The sequence below is a fragment of the Schistocerca americana genome, chromosome 6, assembly GCF_021461395.2.
Source record: "Schistocerca americana isolate TAMUIC-IGC-003095 chromosome 6, iqSchAmer2.1, whole genome shotgun sequence".
In the NCBI taxonomy this organism is placed as follows: domain Eukaryota; kingdom Metazoa; phylum Arthropoda; class Insecta; order Orthoptera; family Acrididae; genus Schistocerca; species Schistocerca americana.
The window spans coordinates 251147729-251165295 of NC_060124.1; positions in this window are offsets into that span (position 1 = coordinate 251147729).

Below are 17567 nucleotides of genomic sequence, written 5' to 3' on the forward strand. Positions count from 1 at the left end.
ATACTTTCTGAGCTTTGATGTTTATGCTTTGTAAAACCAGGCCACCTTGAGACAGGAAGAAGTTTTCTGTCACATTTGCTATTAACATCAGCAGTTATTTCATGTAAGTCAGGCTGCTGTGAGCCTCAAAGAACATTTTGTCACTTTTTAGTTATTAAGGTCAGCAATTATTTCTTCGTCAAACTTGGCCACTTGGAGCCGTAAATATTTTATAGCTACAAAGATCAGCATTTATGTATGTAGGAAGGCCTCTTGGCGCCTCTGATTGACTTTTTTCTATTCAATTGTTTTAGTTATTAAGATTTGCATGTATTCTAAGTACAAGGCCACCTTTTACCATTCAATTCTTGATTGTCCTGTTACATTTATTACGTAATTACAGCACAATATTACATATACAAGGCCACTGAGAGTCACAGTAAAATGTTATGAACCAGTGATGTTCTGTGTAATGTTTGGTTATTCTATGTCTAATTGGCAGCTCGATCCCACATTTATTGATGTTATCTTATTCAGAGTTCACCACCAATTTTTACTATTTACTCTGATGTAAAGTATTGTTGCTTCATCCAGTCTTTAATTTCGTTAGGATACTGAACTTTTTCCGATCAGATAAATTACTCGAAGTTGACACACGTAGAAATGGTCGTGTTCCACTACATTACCTTTGCTACTTTTTTGTACGTTCCATTATCCAGTCTCCTACCTCTGTGTTGGAGTAATTTAGTACTGGTATTCATACTTCAACATAAGTGACTATTTATGTTATTTGGATCTCAGAAGAATCTCTACTATGAAGAGCAGTGATGATGATGGTCGTCACATTACTGATATTATGGTAGTCGCCAACTACGGTTGTCGGCAACCTGCTGCTGAGTAACTGTTGTGTCTCTACACATGACTGAGGGTAATAATGTCTTGGTGCACTGAATGCAATCCACGTGGGTCACTATGTTGATCAACCTGCTCGAAACAAAAAGAAATGGACTTTACGATGCAGTCACTTCAACATGCTCATAGGCTTCAGCCACGACTCTTCCTTTCCATTGCCCAATCCTATACCATTATCTTGACGATTAGGATTGTATACTGATTCTGCTTTACATTATTTTTTGTCAGCAACCTTGTTTATGAGACAATTTACTTATATTGTAAGCAGATTATAATTTATAATAGTGCACCTGAGCAATATCAATTCTTTCAAGTTTAATGATGTTATAGAGTCAGATAAATTTACCACACATTTGTTGTACAAGGTATTTCCAAATACGTGCCAAATTTGTTAACCCCTGCCGCAGGGTTATGAAAGGCTTCTACTCGGGTACACTTGTATGTGGCACCAGAATAAGAAAAGAATATTAATAAATTAAAATAATAAATTAAAAATGAAACTATTACACTATAAAAGATGAATGTCTCTCATATAGGCTGGGTAATGTGGATCACTGCCTGTGCGCGAGACGCAGAGCCAAAGACACTGTACTGCTCTGTCGAAGTAAGACAGCACTGGGCGTTCAGTTGTAGGTAGCTGTCTGTGACGGAAAGACGATGGAGCAGGCAGTTTCTGTGGTGTGCTGTGTGAAGCCACCAAGAGTTAGATTAGTGTAGGTATGTCAATATTGTTGCACATGGAAGCTGAAGTCTCCAGGCAAATAAGGTAAAGATGTTCAATAATTATGGTTTCTGTTTTTGCTAGCGCATTAGTATAAAAGAGTTGGCTGATGATTGCAATTGTTGTGTAACCCCTGAATGTATGTAAGCTCTTTTGCGAAAAAGACTAGTAAAATATTTCATTTTTGTAATGCTTTTAAGATTTCTTAACGGAGTTATATGTAATTTGACGATTTTCATTTATGTTGGATTAATGAAGTTAGCTAATACTTGCTGTTTAAATCTCATTGTTTGTGAATCAATTGAGAGTAATGTAAATTCAGTTGTCAGACTTTTTGAAAAGCCAAACTTAACTTGCAATACTATTTTGTTAAAATGAGTGTGTTAATAATTCAACATAATCAGTACCGCCTTACAGACCAGGTCATGTAATTTCTAAAGATGATGAATTTTCTTAAATGTTATCGTGTATCACCCAAAAGAATTTCATGTGCTTTTCAAGTATTATGGCCAGCATTTCACACTGCTGAGCCTGTAGTTAGCATATTCATATTTTTGGTGATAGACCAGACTATATCACGTTACTCCATTACTACTTTAGAGGAAAGACAATTTAATTTCTTCGTTATGTGCACAGGGACCAAACTTATTATTTTTGAACAGGGCCTTATGATTCGGTGTCTAAGGGGCTGATGGCATTTTGCAGTGCTGTACTCCTTTATTGGTACTGGGAGCTGCATTGCCCAATCGATTCGTGTGAAGTTTTGTTAACAATAAGACAGAGTAAGCACTTACAACGTGCTACACGACAATTCGAGTTCTGTATCCATTCCAAAGTTCAGATTTCATTCAGCGTAATAAAGTTTATTATTTCAAGGAACATTACAGAATTATGAAATTTCAAGAACTTAATTGTCTACGTAACAAGTTTAAGTTATAAAAATCACAAGATTACATGTTAATGTTAGCCTGAGAAAAGCCATTATAAATGTGAAATGCTGATGCATTAATAACGTTGAATCCAAGCATGCATACGTGCGTGCACTGTGTCGTAATGGTGCCAGATGTCAGTTTGTGGGACAGAGTTCCATGCCTGTTGCACGTGGTCGGTCAATATAGGGCAGGATAGTGCTGTCTGTGGGTAACACTGGAGTTGAGTTGGTTGATGTACCATATGTACTCGACTGGAAATAGTTCTGGCGATCGAGCAGGGCATGGCAGCATGCCGACATGTTGAGTTACAACAACGGTGTGTGGGGGAGCGTTATCATTTGGAAAACACGCCCTGCACATGAGTAGAGCGCAACAGGTCGAATCGTCCGACTGACATATAACTTTGCAGTCAGGGTGCGTGGGATTACCACGACAGCGCTCCTGCTGTCATACAAAATCGTACCCCAGACCACAGATACTGATGTAGGTCCAGTGTGTCTAGCACACAGACAGATTGGTTGCTGGTCCTCAACTAGCCTCTCTCTAACCTACACAAGGTCATCACTGCCACTGTATCAGGATCAGATTTCATCAGAAAACACAACAAACCTTGGTCCTGCCCTCCAATGAGCTCTTGGCTGACATAACTCAAGTCGCAAATGGAGGTGGTTTGGGGTCAGTGGAATGCAGCATACAGGGCGTACGGCTCAGAGTTGCCCTTGAAGTAATCGATTTGTAACAGTTTGTTGTGTCACTGTGGTGCCAACTACTGCTCAGATTGCTGCTGCAGATGCAGTGCGATGTGCCACAGTTGTACGCTGAATACCATGTCGTCTCTTCCCATCCTGCCATATGGCTGTCTGAAGCTCGGTCTTCTTGCAACTCTACATTCTCGTGACTACCGCTGCCAGCAACCATGAATAATGGAACAAGGCTGGTGCGGCCCCATTCTTCATTGTTGCCAGATTTATTCAGGACAGAGGATCCAAGATGGCGACGATAGATATGGCAACATCGCAAAGACGTCATGGCGGGAAGTTCAAATTTTGGGGGGCAGATAGGTCAATTGGGCTACCTCCACTAACCTAACCCCCTTCCCTCCCCCTTCCCCTCCCCCAGAAAATGGGGAGAAGTTCAAACTCCAGCAGGACAATGCAACACACCATGTCAGCCTCCCCTAACCGAAGAAAATGGCGAGAAAATAGGGCACTTGGGCTACCTCCACTAACCTAAGTCATCTGACCGCCAGATCTTCCTAGTAATTGGTGGGGAAAGGACTCAGTCTGTGCTGGGCTGCTGGATAGGATGGACATAAGTCTTTATTTAAATAATATGAGGCAGTAGCTCCATCCAGTGGTTTCACCACGAGGTCTGGAGTCCAACTGACCTAGTACACAGTACCATCTTCAGAGCACTGCCGTTCCTGCAGTGACATAATCCAAGATGGCGGTCTGGGAGGGAAGTGGCGGGAAAAGGACTCAGCCTGTTCTGGACTGCTGGATAGGAACGACTGCACTTTATTTATTTTGGAACAATTTATTTAGAGTTGGATTTGACATAGTATATTTATAACACTGATACAATACACTCGCTCTGACGTGCTTCAGGTCAAAGTACACAGCACACAGACCTGCAAAATATTTGTAAATTATCGAAATAATGCAGTACATTGATGTGCAGACATGCAAATAACTCTTAAATTACCGGAATAATGCATTACACAGAATACAGACTCCAAACTACTTTTAAATCACCGAAATAATGCAGTACACTGATGTGCAGACCCGCAAATAACTCGTAAATTATCGAAATAACACAAGTAAAACGCTCTGCAGACACGCTCATTACTCGTAAACTCTCCAAATAAAGCACACCACAGCCTAAAGACCTGCTCGCAAAATATGCAACAGACATGCAAAAAACTCGTAAATTTTCAAGAAACAATGCATGTGTAATGCTCACAACACTTAAACAGCCGAAAGTAATGCAGTGGACACGAACTCATTGCACATACGCAGACATACAGAAAACAGAGCAGACGCTCTGCAAATGTGGGATATGTGGGATGGAGGTGACTGGATACAATCGAGTACAGTGCTATACCTTGCCTCCTGATCAATGCATCTGCGCTAGGTGTCGGCAGCTGTTCTACATTTACAAGCAATTTTAGAACACAGAACGAGAAGTTATGTCATGATCGCATGGATAGTACTGACATAAAATCGTTAGAATTGCGAAAAATACGTATAAATTGAGGGAATATACACTGGATTGTGGGGAAATAGAGGAAGTAGTTGTGCGTCTTATGGCTGGCGCAGAACAATTTGTACATGGGAACAAGTATGTGACAGCAAGAGGAATCTGAGAAAACGTCGACATGGCAGCGAAGGGAAACAGTCACCTTTTTTCGTCGATGCTGCATTCTACCGTATGTCTATTGAGGTAACAATGATACACCCGAGTTGACGATTTTCAGGAAGACAGAGAACCATCTGCCTCTATACTTACTTGCATCTGCCTTAAAAAATGACATAGAGTGGATGGAGTGGTCAGTTGAGATGGAGTTGTAATTAGGTAGACTGATGAGGTAGACTGATGATGCATTCTGGAGAGAGAGAGGGAGAAGTTGCTACAGATCATATGACCACTTTTTCCTGATGTTCTGTCAGAATGCATCAGTTGTGTGACATAGCCTGCATTCGACTCGTATACAAGTGCGTGTTCCGTGTGGGTCTTAGAGCAGTGTCTGTTTGCGATCGTTAACAGTAAACTTCTCGGTCAACAGAGGACTTCCATCTCATGTGTGATGAAACATGACACATTCCTCTAAACGAACGAAGATTTGTGCGATGTACCACTGTCGCATCATGGGTGTAAAATCGATACTTCAGTTTCATAACTAAATTACCGATAGGTGTTTGTGAGACACTGCTATCCCTGTGTATACATATGCTTGACTGATGTACTGTTTACAGAGATAGTGGCGGCATGACTTGTAATTTCATATGTCGGACGCTGCTGCATTGTAAGAGGTATCTGCCATTACTAACAATCATTTTACAAGTATATAGGATTGATGTGGGCATAGTATACAATTTCTGAACCGTGATCGGCTGTGAACAGTGGATGCTATTCATCTCTGGAAAGCTATGTTGTGCATTTATCACACAGAGCTGCTGTTTTAAGGAAGTATTTTTGTTTTGTTTTGCAGTTTGTTATCATGGTTTATCGTGGAGAAATCTGCCCTGGAAATATATTTCTTACATTGGAATATTAACAGCGCTGCATTCCACATGACTGATAGGTCGGAAAACTCAAGTTATGTAGTATTACAGCATGTTTTGAGTGCAGAACCATGTAGCCTTAGGAGTGCATATGTTTATGTACCCTCCTGGTACTGATCCCAGACACTAGAACAATACTTTAAAATTGATAGCATAGTTGATTCACGTAAAATGCTTCGAACTCCATCTGTCTGGAGCTCCGTCATGTGTAAAAATCCATTTCTTGTCCTTCTTAGCCGTCTGCTATTACATCACAACACTTTCAAATCTGTTACTATACATCGATAAGGAGTCCTAACCTCCTAAACATGGGTGCATCTGGAGAAATCTTGTGCACTTGGATGGGTGAGGACTTGGCAAGCTCCATTCATTCAGGAGAAGTGGAATGTAGCAGTCTACTTCTGGTCGGGTGCACGTCAAATTGGTCATGGTGCTGCAGGGCAGGTTGGTCAAAGACAGTGCAAGGGGGTCTTTCAGTCTCTAATTTTATCCTAAGACTGTGAGAATGCTCTATGACTCCCATCCACATAGAGATAGATCGTAAATTAAGCACTATGCTCGAGGTGCTAGAAATATGTAGAGTGCTGTCAGGCATACTTTGATGATGTATGTGTTTGAGAATTAACAATGAGTGGACGCACTACACAGTCATCTGCCTACATTTGCAATGATACTCGGAAAGTAGAGGGGGGGCAGTTTAGTTATGGTACTGAAATTGGGAAACATGCTATCGCATCATTGGTCAGTGTTGAAATTACTGTAAAATTGCTTAAATTTTTCGCACTATCAACTGCGATGCTTATTATTACAGTACATCGATGGTTTCTTTTTCATCCAATCTGCCCACTGGTAGGCTGTTGGTTACCACATAATGATTGATTGACATCTCTAGTTTGAGTTGGAGAAAGAGTTTTGGTGGAGGGGCAACGTCTTCTGGGGATGGCTAGCACCGAAACAATGATTGCGTACTTGACTGCAATGTGAGGAATGAGTAGAAATGGCACGCAGAGCCATCAGCTATTCCGTCACCGTGACGGCAATTGGTGGAGGCAAGTTATACAAAAACTGCAGGCAGATGACAATCGTACACTGAAACAATATTACACACTGTCAAACGATGTTCTTTTCTACAGGCGCAATCCACAATCCAACACCTGGCGTGTATGCATGCCGGAAGAATACATAGACAATTTGATAAGACACACACGTAGAGTATGGGGACACTATGGGGTGTCAAAATGTGCAGCGAAAATATCAATGTATTGCTACTTCCTGAATCTCAGACGCAGGGTTGAACAAATAATAAAAAAAAGTGTACAATATGTCAGAAGGTTAAACATTTTAGTAGATCTTGTTTGGACGTATTACATCCCATCATTGCAACTAGACGAAGAGAACTAGTTTCCGTGGACGCAGCAGGCCATATCCACGAGCTAGGGGAGGAGTTAGGTACCTGATCGCATTTTATGATGTCTTCACAAAGTACTTAAAAATGTATGCTATAAAAGCAGTACTGTCGGGATCAATAATCAAACGTATGATGGAAGATTACATGCCACTAGTGGGAAAACCGAAAATTATATTAACTGATAATGCAACAAACTTCACTAGTAGTAAATGGAAAACATTTCTCGAATCTGAAAACATGAAACATATATAGGTATCCAAATTTCACCCAGAATCGAGACCGATTGAGAGAAATTTTAAAGAATTTAATCGCTTTATAAGAACTTATATACCAAATAAACAGACAAAATGGGTAGAATACATAGCCCCATTTCAGCATATTGTAAATAATTTAATTCATACTTCAACAGGCTTTACACCTACAGAGTTAATGTTTCAAGGCACAGAAATTGACGAATGGGCTAAACCTTTACCTAAATTAGCCACAAAAGAAATAACACTAGACGAAAAGGTACGTCAAGCATTAGTACAGAGGAAGAACAAGCAGAAATAAGGAGTTCAACAGAAAGATAAGAAAGGTTACAGAATTTAACATTGGACAGGAAGTACTATTACGTACCCACCCAAAATCCTCTAAAATTAAGGCATTAAACAAAAACTGGCAGTTGCTGCATGATGGCCCTTTCATTATAATAGACAAACCTCACCCAGGATGTTATCTGTTAGGTAACGCACGAATGGGCAAGGTGAAAAAGTTATACCCCCACAAGGATATCAAGGAATTTTTTCATTAAAGGTTATATGTTATTTTAGCAAAATTGAAATTATACAACCTTAGATCACATAGTAAAATTGTTGTCATTAACCTAAGAAACTTGCGAACACGAACAAAATTATTCTAAGTCCGGTGTTCGTAGTTTAAGAAGTACATTGAAAAAGACAGTCAGTTAGTAAAAAACATGGATTAAACTAGAAAACGTAACTGAAATTTCAGTTAAACATCGAAACTAGTAACCAACTGGGGGCATATGCCAGCTTTCAAACGCATGGTTAACCACAACTAATGAAACATGTGTTACTGTGAGTCTTAACATTATAAAATAAACCATACGGTACTTTTGTAATCTAACTCAGTTATTTAAGAGAAAGGAACAGCGACAAATTAGCGCGAAGGTCAGAGTCTGTTCGCTTGAGACGAGCAACAAACCACGCGTCTAAGTTGCAATCCAACGCTCAGCTGATGAGCACGTGATAGCTGCATGGCACACCGAGGGCATTGACTGCACTGTAGGCAGCGAGCAAGGGAGAAATCTTTCCCCCTCTGCTGTCCGACCAGCTGTGTGTATACAAAGCGCGCAGGCGCATGCGCGGTGGAGTCCAGACGACACGTGACTCTTATTACACGATGGTGGCTATCACGAGTAATATTCACCAACAATGCAGAGATTTCCCCGCGCCTGCAGTCCAGTCGTGGTACTTAAGCGCGCATGCGCGGAACGTTCAAAAGTTTTGAGACTACTATGAGACACAGTGACGAAAGTCATTCAAAAACAAGAAAGTAAAGGTACACAAGTCTTGCAAATAGTAGCTTAGAAAATTTAATTATAAGCTGGTACTGCGTAATAAAAGTGAACATACAAGTACATACTGGTCATGGACGGTATTGTAATATTATATTATATTAAGTTAAATCTTAGCTTGTACGAAAGGAGAAAGAAAACAGCACAATAGAAGAAAAAAATAAATAATGCAGATATATAACCGGAAGAAAGGCTATGTACATGAGAACAACACACAATTACATATAGGGAAAAGCTAGCAGCAAAGAGGAAAGCAAAGAGATAACGGATACATTTAAGTTACAGGGTAGCGAGCGATTTTCAGAATGAACAACAAGATTAACGCGTGAATTTTTGTGACTAAGGAAGCGAATAACAGAAGCTTTAAAATAGGAAAATAATTAACAGATCTATGCAACGTGAGTAATGAACTGAATCACCCTCAAAACAAATACCTAGGCTCTATAGAGGGATAAACACATTAACGTTAGGAAACAACTAAAGCACTCAGCAAACACAACTTTGTAGAATATATAAGTTATACACGAGGGTACATGTACGAAAGCGAAAGCTATAGTGTAAAGGAGGAAAATATGGAATGATTGCGCATTAACGGACCGTTATATTATTGAGGGAACGGTGCAGGGTACCGAAAAAGGGCCCCACTGGCAAAGTGCATATTATAGTGGCAGATATTTTTGTGTGTATAAATGTATGTATGAATATGTGAAAGGCGAAAGAAGCACTATACATGTGCGGAAACTAAACAACATAGAAGTGTAAAAGGAAAATTAAACTCTAAGATAACCTCGTATAAACATGTATACCTAACGTCAAGAAAAAACGTAATTGAAACCGTAAGACTCGACGAGTTTACGAGAAAATACGAAAAACCTGATACACGGTGCAACATTAGCGATCCTTCACTCAAGTATGCAGAAGGAAGTTATGAATTACTTCACACGCTTGAAACATGAAATGATAAATCATGTCAAAATTATATCTTTCATACATATCACGAATAACAGTCACAAAGAATGAAAATAATATCGCCGCCATACGAGAAACAGGTAAGTAGTGTGATCGATGACCTGTAAGCAAAAGGAATCGCTTATAAAATAAACTATAAACAAAAACGTCATACAGAATTTTATGCTGCACTGAAGCTATGAAAGTTGGACTATTCCTGTACATAGATTTTCATGACAACCGATGCATTAAAATGTTTGTATTTTTTTTCTCATGATAACACAAGACGCCTATAAGCGCACTTTCATTGAAGATGACACATGCGCACAAGGGCATGCCGCTATTATGAAACACTGAACATAGTAATAGTATTTACACCCTGAACTTCAAGATTTTATGTTTATATGTCCACGTTAATGTAGGAAGTTTTATTAGGGTTAATGATTTACAAGCACGCCAGAACGTGATTATGCACAAAACACTGTACATATTAGGGTTATGCTACACATAAATGATTATTTCGTGCATTTTCAGATTTCATACGTAATAACCGTAGAATACACGTAGTCGTCGACGTTACCCTAATTAGAAGGTAGAAAATTCCCTTCCCAAGCTTCAGTGGAGCGGCTACAGGTGTATTCCCTGCACGCTGATGCATGTCATTGCGTATGAAGGATACGTAACGTAAGGTAAACCTTAACTTACACACGGGTTCAAAAATGAAAACAAAGGACTTGTTCCTTCTAACTGATTAATGTAAAAAGGTGTGGCTGTCAGTAAAATCCAAGACGAAGCAGCCACTATGAGTGGTCAAAATTTTTTTCAATTTTCGTCGATAGTTTTTTCCTGTAATTAATGTAACTGTGGTGTCACCGGCAGACACTATACTTGCTAGGTGGTAGCTTTAAATCGGCCGCGGTCCATTAGTACATGTCGGACCCGCGTGTCGCCACTGTCAGTGATCGCAGGCCGAGCGCCACCACACGGCAGGTCTCGAGAGACTTACTAGCACTCGCCCCAGTTGTACGGACGACTTATCTAGCGATGCAACACTGACGAAGCCTCGTTTATTTGCAGAGAAGATAGTTAGAATAGCCTTCAGCTAAGTCAATGGCTACGACCTAGCAAGGCGCCATAGTAATTGATAGTTATCGTATGAAGCATGTCTCATCAAGAACGATGTATACAACAAGGATGGATTAAAGTTAAGTATTCCAGAAGCTACGTACTTTTCTTTATAGCATTCATTAAGTATCCTGTTTCAGACCTCACGCCATCCTGCGTGACCTTATAGCGTGCAATTCGGCCTTCTCTAGCAATGTAACATAAACAACGTATTGCATGTGTTACATGTTATTCCATTGTATGTGATGTATTTTGTATTTCATGCCAAGTCCCGTGACTTACAGATTTGTGAATACTTATATGCACTGACCAGAAGCATGGAGAGGAATGAATCTCGGTGCAATAGGTAAAAGGGGTTAATGCGAAGAAAAAAGTGTAGTGAAAAAGAAAATTTCAATCGCAGTACTGGTGGTTAAAGTGGTGTGTGCAGAAATTAAAATTGTGCAAAGTAGTGCTACGTTGCAAGTGTCAGCGAGCCTAAACAAGTGACATCGAAAATTGAAGCTTGTATCGTCAAACGACCATGGTGACGCAATAAGAGAAGACAATGCCAAACAAGTTTGATATGGTTCGATTCTTACCTGGAGCTGCATCGACGGGATCGTCCTCCGCCTCGCACATAGTGTGGTGTGTTCATCGGAGCACATATTCCAATGTACCTCGTCGTATCCGGTCTAAGTACTGGAAGGAACTACAAAAAGCACACGCATACTGAGGTTCGGAAGTCTAGACGGTAACCGCACGTTGGTGTATATTTACAGCACTGGCGCGCGCATTCAACCAACGCGTCGCCCACTAAGGGACGACTAAACAATCAGGCGCGCGTATCGCCCGCCCATATTCAACACTGGGGCTAGCGAACAAAGCTCGTCGCCCCAGAATAAATGAATAAATACAGAAAGCAATACATGGACTTAATTTTCACCTCTGATGAGGAAGGAAACATTTGTAAGTAACGTCGTATACATTGTATATTTTATTGTATAAACTTTACTACATGATGTCGTTTTCTCAGTATTAATCAAAAGTTTATATATTAAGGTTAAGGTTTGTAAATATTAGCCTAAGTATTCCAAAAAACTGACACACACTCAGTAATACGAAGGAATTCACAGTACCATGAAAATGAGACAGTAAAAATGAAGTTTCTAAATAAAAGACCCCAAAACCTATTAATTTCAAGGTCGACTACTGTATCCTGTCAACCAAATAAAATTTTCTAGTGACAGTATACAGGAGGGGGGCAGTTGTAATGACACATTCCGACGCAGAGACATACAATACCTTAAAGGCTGCGCCAAAGATTAAATTGAGAGGGTTGTAGAATATAGTCTCTGTAATGTTCATATTGGATTCACTTTTGTTTCATACTCCATACTCGTCGTAACTGCCGTCTGCTTCACGTCTGCTGTGCAGCGAGCTACCTTAATTTAAGTATTAACTGTATTTTTCTTACTTGTCACTTCTTCTTCCGTGTGTATTTGCTTTTAGGAAGCTTTAATTGTCGGGTGCTATTAATAGTGTTCCATAGATTTCGTGTTTGTTTTGAATACAGTCAGAGAGAGTCCCTTTAGTCAGCCATAGTGCCAGTAGAGTCAGTGTCGTCGTAACTGGCGTCTGCTTCACGTCTGCTGTGCAGCGAGCTACCTTAATTTAAGTATTAACTGTATTTTTCTTACTTGTCACTTCTTCTTCCGTGTGTATTTGCTTTTAGGAAGCTTTAATTGTCGAGTGCTATTAACAGTTCCATAGATTTCGTGTTTGTTTTGAATACAGTCAGAGAGAGTCCCTTTAGTCAACCATAGTGCCAGTAGTGCTAGTGTTTGTTTTCAATACAGTCCAGAGACAGGTAGTGCTATTTTCATTGTTTTCTACAAGAAGTGCCTAGCAACCACAGTTTAGTGAATAAAAATGGTTCAAATGGCTCTGAGCACTATGGGACTTAACTTCTGAGTCAATCAGTTTTAGTGAATAAATAGCCGCCTTTAGTGAATTAGCAGTCTAGTTAAAGGTTGATTAACTCTCTTCAGTAAATTGATTCCTTAGGATGGATGGGATGTGTGACTGCTGTGTACGGACGTAGGAGGAGCTGGCCACTGTTCGCGAACAGCCGAGCGTGTTGACGGCCGCGGTCAGCCGTCTTCAGGCTGCTGACTCGGAGTGTAGCGGCAGTGGCGAGTCTGGTGCGTCGCAAGGTACACCCCAGGTGTTACATGCTTCACCCACTGTCCCTGCTGTCGAGACATCTTCGCGTGTACTGGGCGCGGTTGGGCCACCCTCTCCCCAAGGGGAGTGGCGGGTTCAGCGGCGTTCGCGACGCACGAGGCGGAGGGTCAATGTGGAGGCTGGCCGTGTGGCATCGCCCGCTCTGCCTGTGAGTGGACATGTGGCTGCTCCTTCAGCAAGGTCCGAGCAGGCACACGGGGGGAGGGGTTTATTAGTTATTGGGAGCTCCAACGCTAGGCGGGTGATGGAGCCCCTTAGGGAAATAGCGGAAAGGTCGGGGAAGAAGGCCAGTGTTCACTCTGTCTGCTTGCCGGGGGATCTCATCCGAGATGTGGAGGAGGCCCTGCCGGCGGCGATAAAGAGCACTGGGTGCACCCGACTGCAAATTGTTGCTCATGTCGGCACCAATGACTCCTGCCGTCTGGGTTCAGAGGTCATCCTCAGTTCGTACAGGCGGTTGGCGGAATTGGTGAAGGCGGAAAGCCTCGCTCGCGGGGTGAAATCAGAGCTAACTATTTGTAGTATCGTTCCCAGAACCGATCGCGGTCCTCTGGTTTGGAGCCGAGTGGAAGGCTTAAACCAGAGGCTCAGACGATTCTGCGGAGATCTGGGGTGCAAATTTCTCGACCTCCGCTATCGGGTGGAGAAATGTAGGGTCCCCCTGAATAGGTCAGGCGTGCACTACACGCCGGAAGCGGCTACAAGGGTAGCGGAGTACGTGTGGAGTGCACATGGGGGTTTTTTAGGTTAGAGAATCCCCTCCCTAGGCCCGACAAGACGCCTCCTCAGACGCAGCAGGGTAGGAGTAGGCAAAATGCAACAGGGAATAACAATATTAATGTGCTAATAGTAAACTGCAGGAGCGTCTACAGAAAGGTCCCAGAACTGCTCTCATTAATAAACGGTCACAACGCTCATATAGTACTAGGAACAGAAAGTTGGCTGAAACCAGACGTAAATAGTAATGAAATCCTAAACTCAGATTGGAATGTATACCGCAGAGACAGGCTGGACAGTGAAGGGGGAGGCGTGTTTATAGCGATAAGAAGTGCAATAGTATCGAAGGAAATTGACGGAGATCCGAAATGTGAAATGATTTGGGTGAAGGTCACGGTTAAAGCAGGCTCAGACATGGTAATTGGATGTCTCTATAGGCCCCCTGGATCAGCAGCTGTTGTGGCTGAGCACCTGAAGGATAATTTGGAAAATATTTCGAGTAGATTTCCCCACTATGTTATAGTTCTGGGTGGAGATTTTAATTTGCCGGATATAGACTGGGAGACTCAGACGTTCATAACGGGTGGCAGGGACAAAGAAACCAGTGAAATTTTTTTAAGTGCTTTATCTGAAAACTACCTTGAGCAGTTAAACCGAGAACCGACTCGTGGCGGTAACATATTAGACCTTCTGGTGACAAACAGAACCGAACTATTTGAAAAAGTTAACGCAGAACAGGGAATCAGCGATCATAAAGCAGTTACGGCATCGATGATTTCAGCAGTAAATAGGAATATTAAAAAGGGTAGGAAGATTTTTCTGTTTAGAAAAAGTGACAAAAAGCAGATTTCAGAATACCTGTTGGCTCAACACAAAAGTTTTGTCTCAAGTACAGATAGTGTTGAGGATCAGTGGACAAAGTTCAAAACCGTCGTACATAATGCGTTACATGAGTATGTGCCAAGCAAGATCGTAAGAGATGGAAAAGAGCCACCGTGGTACAACAACCGAGTTAGAAAACTGCTGCGGAAGCAAAGGGAACTTCACAGCAAACATAAACATAGCCAAAGCCTTGCAGACAAACAAAAATTACGCGAAGCGAAATGTAATGTGAGGAGGGCTATGCGAGAGGCGTTCAATGAATTCGAAAGTAAAGTTCTATGTACTGAGTTGGCAGAATATCCTAAGAAATTTTGGTCTTATGTCAAAGCGGTAGGTGGATCAAAACAAAATGTCCAGACACTCTGTGACCAAAATGGTACTGAAACAGAGGATGACAGACTAAAGGCCGAAATACTAAATGTCTTTTTCCAAAGTTGTTTCACAGAGGAAGATTGCACTGTAGTTCCTTCTCTAGATTGTCGCACAGATGACAAAATGGTAGATATCGAAACAGACGACAGAGGGATAGAGAAACAATTAAAATCGCTCAAAAGAGGAAAGGCCTCTGGACCTGATGGGATACCAGTTCAATTTTACACAGAGTACGCGAAGGAACTTGCCCCCCTTCTTGCAGCGGTGTACCGTAGGTCTCTAGAACAGCGTAGCGTTCCAAAGGATTGGAAAAGGGCACAGATCATCCCCGTTTTCAAGAAGGGACGTCGAGCATATGTGCAGAACTATAGACCTATATCTCTAACGTCGATCAGTTGTAGAATTTTGGAACACGTATTGTGTTCGAGTATAATGACTTTTCTGGAGACTAGAAATCTACTCTGTAGGAAACAGCATGGGTTTCGAAAAAGACCGTCATGTGAAACCCAGCTCGCGCTATTCGTCCACGAGACTCAGAGGGCCATAGACACGGGTTCACAGGTAGATGCCGTGTTTCTTGACTTCCGCAAGGCGTTCGATACAGTTCCCCACAGTCGTTTAATGAACAAAGTAAGAGCATATGGACTATCAGACCAATTGTGTGATTGGATTGAAGAGTTCCTAGATAACAGGACGCAGCATGTCATTCTCAATGGAGAGAAGTCTTCCGAAGTAAGAGTGATTTCAGGTGTGCCGCAGGGGATTGTCATAGGACCGTTGCTATTCACAATATACATAAATGACCTTGTGGATGACATCGGAAGTTCACTGAGGCTTTTTGCAGATGATGCTGTGGTGTATCGAGAGGTTGTAACAATGGAAAATTGTACTGAAATGCAGGAGGATCTGCAGCGAATTGACGCATGGTGCGGGGAATGGCAATTGAATCTCAATGTAGACAAGTGTAATGTGCTGCGAATACACAGAAAGATAGATCCTTTATCATTTAGCTACAAAATAGCAGGTCAGCAACTGGAAGCAGTTAATACCATAAATTATCTGGGAGTACGCATTAGGAGTGATTTAAAATGGAATGATCATATAATGTTGATCGTCGGTAAAGCAGATGCCAGACTGAGATTCATTGGAAGAATCCTAAGGAAATGCAATCCGAAAACAAAGGAAGTAGGTTACAGTACGCTTGTTCGCCCACTGCTTGAGTACTGTTCAGCAGTGTGGGATCCGTACAAGATAGGGTTGATAGAAGATATAGAGAAGATCCAACGGAGAGCAGCGCGCTTCGTTACAGGGTCATTTAGTAATCGCGAAAGCGTTACGGAGATGATAGATAAACTCCAGTGGAAGACTCTGCAGGAGAGACGCTCAGTAGCTCGGTACGGGCTTTTGTCAAAGTTTCGAGAACATACCTTCACCGAAGAGTCAAGCAGTATATTGCTCCCTCCTACGTATATTTCGCGAAGAGACCATGAGGATAAAATCAGAGAGATTAGAGCCCACACAGAGGCATAACGACAATCCTTCTTTCCACGAACAATACGAGACTGGAATAGAAGGGAGAACCGATAGAGGTACTCAAGGTACCCTCCGCCACACACCGTCAGGTGGCTTGCGGAGTATGGATGTAGATGTAGATGTAGAAGGAGTTAAGATACACTTTCGATTGTTAGTTTGTAGGGGACGGACTTAATTTTTGGTGTGTGCGAAAAGGCAGCCATCTTGTTAGTATTTATGGTTTTGTGTGACGAGCAGAGCAAGTCTTATTGTCTTGTGAATAAAAAAATAGTGAGAAGTATCTAAGTTTTACGAGAATTATTTAAAGCGACGTAGTATTGTATTCCTTAGTTTGCACCATCTTCGTGAAGGAAACCGATGCTGACTTAGGAAGATACACACGGTCATCAAAGAGAAGAACATCGATGGCGATTAATTAATTAATATTGTGGCAGGAGGACTAATTCTACGTCTAAGGTGAGAACTCTGAATAAATCAACAATGATGTAGAATTCAAAAATATTACTAATCGGAACTGTAAATTATAATACAGGCAAATTTCACGCAGCACTGAATTTGTCCACATTCAATCCGGTCAATACAGACCGTAAAAAAGCCTTTCAAAAATTCTAAGTTAAAGTTCCATATCCATAATTTTTTTCTCTTTAAGAAAAATCAATAAATTTAATTTTTTTTATTTATTTCGCCACAAACTACTGGGTTGCTTCCTAGAGATTTGTGAATCATTACTTTTGTAAAACATATTAAACATCCATGCCAATAATGCTATGTTTGTGCAGTTATCATTACTGCCACAATTTTTGTTATCTTTACAGAAATAGTGCACTTATTAGAAATGCCAGTCAGTAGAGGAAAGTGCGGTAAGGAGGTCACTAACTTGAAAATAGCCACTGTGTATTTTTTGCACTGAACATTGTTGTTGCCTGCCGAGATGTGGTCAGACTAGATC